At 41.7% G+C, this 3,897-nt stretch overlaps 1 non-coding gene across 1 annotated transcript; it reads right to left on the bottom strand.

Annotated features, from left to right (window-relative positions):
• Nucleotides 1-1,951: 1,951 nt before the first annotated feature.
• LOC118488624 lies at nucleotides 1,952-2,057 on the bottom strand. Its single transcript, XR_004885168.1, has one exon. It is a non-coding gene; the product is annotated as a small nucleolar RNA R71 (small nucleolar RNA).
• Between the last annotated feature and the right edge of the window lie 1,840 nt (nucleotides 2,058-3,897).

Here is a 3,897-nt window from a genome sequence, read left to right as displayed (position 1 = left end):
ATTTGCGTGAATTAGGTAATCACAAGTTTATGACGGTGCAGGTGTTAAAGTGTACAAAATGCGGGTTTAAGGAAGCTTGAAGGATGCGAGAGGCTGGCGTGATCGAGATGTGCGGAAATCAAGGAAAATGGAGGAATTGGAAGCAAAAGATCACTTAGAGCCGTAAGCTACGCCACCAGGCCGTAGCTTACGGCCCCTATAACCCACAAGAAAAATGCACCGTAAGACAGGAGCCAACGGACGTATGGAACCACTGCTCACCGTAAGATACGGCCACCTGCCGTATCTTACGGCGCTGACTTGAATCCGGAACAACACTGATCGCCGTAAGCTACGGCGGGTGGCCGTAGCTTACGGCGCTGATCGACCCAAAGATGTAACCGACGCATTTAAAGGCCATTTTATGAAGGATTATGATGTCTAATCATGGGGTTTCGGTTACTACTTGAGAAAAACGAGTGGGGGACTATTTAGGAGGCACTTGGGAGTTAAGAAACATCATCTTTTGCATAATCTTTCACTAGAATCAAGTGGGAAGAATCTTGGCACTATATTTCTTGTCTTTGTTGGTGAAACTTGGAAACATTGTTTGTTATTTCTATTTTGTCATGATGTGTGTTAAAGCCATGAGTGGCTAGGTACTTTAATGACTATCTTGTGGTGAAGGTTTGTTTAGACTTTTGTGTTCTTATTTGCATTTCTAGAATATCAATCTCTTTTCATTTAAATTGATTGTTATGGTGTGTAGTCAATTGTTAGTAACAGGTTGATTCTTATTTTAAACTAATTAGAAACCATACGTTCTTGGTGCCGTTGGCAATCGGGATATCATGGGTATAGTTAGGTTTGGGTAAGGGTTGATTGATCATCGGGTGATAACCTCACGTTCTCGGAATCTGAGTACTTCGTCCCCTTTCATCACTGCAATTGTTTATACATGAACTATGTCTATGTAGTTCTTTCTAGTTAAATGATTAACACAAAAGTTGAAGCAAACCGGATACACAAGATAGTCGTTTATTTCTCAATTGTTTACAACTTCAAGTTTCATTTCGCAAATTAGTTAATTAATCTTAGTTTTTAAAACCAATCAAATCAAAATAACTCGTGAATTTTATTTTTCTTGCAATTTAGTTTAATTTTAGTTAACGTAGATAACTTTCAAATAACACATTTTCCACAAACTCCCTGTGTTCGATACCCGCTTACCACTATTTACATAGTTGTTTTTGGGATTAAATTTGCGTGACCACGACATCACGTCAAATTTTGGCGCCGTTGCCGGGGAACGAACCCGGGTCACCCGCGTGACAGGCGGGAATACTTACCACTATACTACAACGACAACTCATTCCTCAACATATTCGGCCAAGGCCACAAGGGCCGCAATTGCAACGTCCGGTTCCTTTACAACAAGTTCGACCACAAAATGTGCAACCACAATTTCCAAGACCAATTCAACATCCACCGGTGCCACAACAACAATTTCAACAACCGAATGCACCACAAGGACCGATGCAAAGACCAATGGGTCAAGTTCGTCCAAGGGGTCGATTTGGTGTGCCAAGGAGGCATCTTAGGGAAAATGCGAGGGGAATTGAAGCGCATTTTAGACCGGTGATTACTCACAATCCTTCACCGGTGGTTATTCCTCAAAACAATCAAGGAAGAACATTTGAGGTAAGGACCAACTCCTTACAAAGTTTGCCGAAATACAAGGGTCAAGCAACGGAGGAGCCGTATTTCCATTTGGAGGCCTATGACTCAATTTGCAATACTCTTGGGAGTCAAGGTTTTTCGGCCGATGATATCAAGTTGGTATTATTTCAATTTTCTTTGGAGGACAAGGCAAAGAAGTGGTTCTACACTTTGCCTTCGGCATCTATTTACACTTGGGCGGAAATGCAACAAACATTTTTAGACGAATTCTACACCGCCCAAAAGACCAATGATGCTAGGAAGGGGTTGAGGAGTTTCCAACAACAACAAGGCGAAATGTTCCATGAAGCCTTTGAGCGCTTTAATATGATGATCAAAAATTGTCCACATCATGGAATTGAGCTTTGGGAATTGATGAATGCTTTCCATGAAGGTTTGTGTGCCGAAGATGCACGAGATTTGATGTCCATCACAAATGGAACTTTCGGCACAAACTATGAATATGAGGATTGGGAATTTTTGGAGCAAATGGCAATCACCTCAAAGAGGAAGGCGCAAGCATCAAGGAGAGCACGACCGGCCGTTACTCGAACACAAGTGCACGCGGTTGATGACGGTAATATACAAACTTCTAATCAAATTTATGACGTTTGTGCATTGTGTAATGAAATAGGTCATGCGGCGGAAAATTGCCAAGGAATGGTTGAAGGGCAATTTGAAGAAGTTCATGCCATTCAAGGTCAAGGAGGGGGTGGTAGAAATTACAACATGAATTCTAACACTTATCACCCCGGGTTGAGAAATCATCCGAATTTTCGTTATGGGAACCCTTCGAATCAATCAAACCCGAACTTTCAAGGTAGCCAAGGGAATTATGGTTCGCGCCAACCTTACAATAATCAAGGTGGACATAGAGGTGGGAACAACCAAGGATACCAAAGGCAATACCAAGCGGGTCAAGAAAAAGGGGGGTCTTCGGGTGGAAATGAAATGATGGAAATGTTGAAGAGTATGCAAGTGGAGATGCAAAAGAGGAACCAAATGGATGACGCACGCATACAAAAGGATGAGGCGCGAGACAAAGCAATCCAAACTTTGACCACTCAAATGGGTCAACTTGCAACCGAAGTGTCCGAATTGAAGAAGGGTAAAGGTCAATTACCAAGCGACACTAAGGTAAATCCATCTCACAGTACGTCAAGAGGTAACAATGTTAATATTCATCATGTGAGTGTTTTGAGAAGTGGGAAAGAGTATAAAACCAATCCTTCACCGGATTTGGTTGAAGGGGTGGTTGAGGATATAACGGGTCAAGAAAGTGAGGAAGAAAACGAACCACCCATTGTTTCGTCTAAAAAACCCAATTTTGAAAAACCCGAAATTATTAAAGAAAAAGAAAAAGTAAATGAGGGTGAGGGGTCTAGTGAAGTACCGTTTCCTTCGGCCTTGCTAGATCCGGGTAAAAAGAATTTTATTTCAAAACGGGGTCCTCAAAAAGAGGAAATGTGGGAGGTATTCAAACAGGTTAAAATTAATCTTCCTCTACTTGAAGCTGTTAAACAGGTACCCGCTTACGCCAAATTTTTAAAGGAATTGTGTACTCAAAAGAGGCAACAAAAAGTGCCTAAATTGGTAGATTTGACGGAGCGGGTAAGTGCGGTATTGAAAGGAGACCTTCCTCCTAAGTTACAAGATCCGGGAACGCCCTTAATAAATATTCAAGTTGGAAATTTTCAAACCACAAGGGCATTGTTGGATCTTGGAGCCGGAGTAAGTATCCTACCGGGGGGGTTATATGACCAATATGATTTTGGTCCATTGAAGCGGGTCGAAACAACGGTTGTATTAGCCGACTTGTCTCACAAGCTTCCCCGGGGTATCGTACGGGATGTTATAGTTAAAGTTGATGAATTTTATTATCCCGTTGATTTTCTTGTGCTAGATTACTCATCCGCGGACCCAATTCAACAACAAAATGTTATTTTGGGTCGGCCATTTTTGAACACCGCACATGCTATTATTGATTGTCGTTATGGCACAGTTGACATGACATTCGGTAATAGAAAAATGAGGTTGAATGTTTTTACTAACGGTACTAATGTGTATGGTGATGAGTGTTCTTGGCAGATTTTATAGATGGCTATGACCCGAAGGTGTTCGAAGAAGAAATTTTGGGCTCTTGTGTTTGTGATATGTCTTTGCAGGTTCATACATGCGAGCTAGAGGTTGAAGAGAAGG

Source organism: Helianthus annuus, chromosome 16, assembly GCF_002127325.2.
Source record: "Helianthus annuus cultivar XRQ/B chromosome 16, HanXRQr2.0-SUNRISE, whole genome shotgun sequence".
Classification (NCBI taxonomy): domain Eukaryota; kingdom Viridiplantae; phylum Streptophyta; class Magnoliopsida; order Asterales; family Asteraceae; genus Helianthus; species Helianthus annuus.
This window is presented reverse-complemented; position numbering and strand designations above follow the sequence as displayed.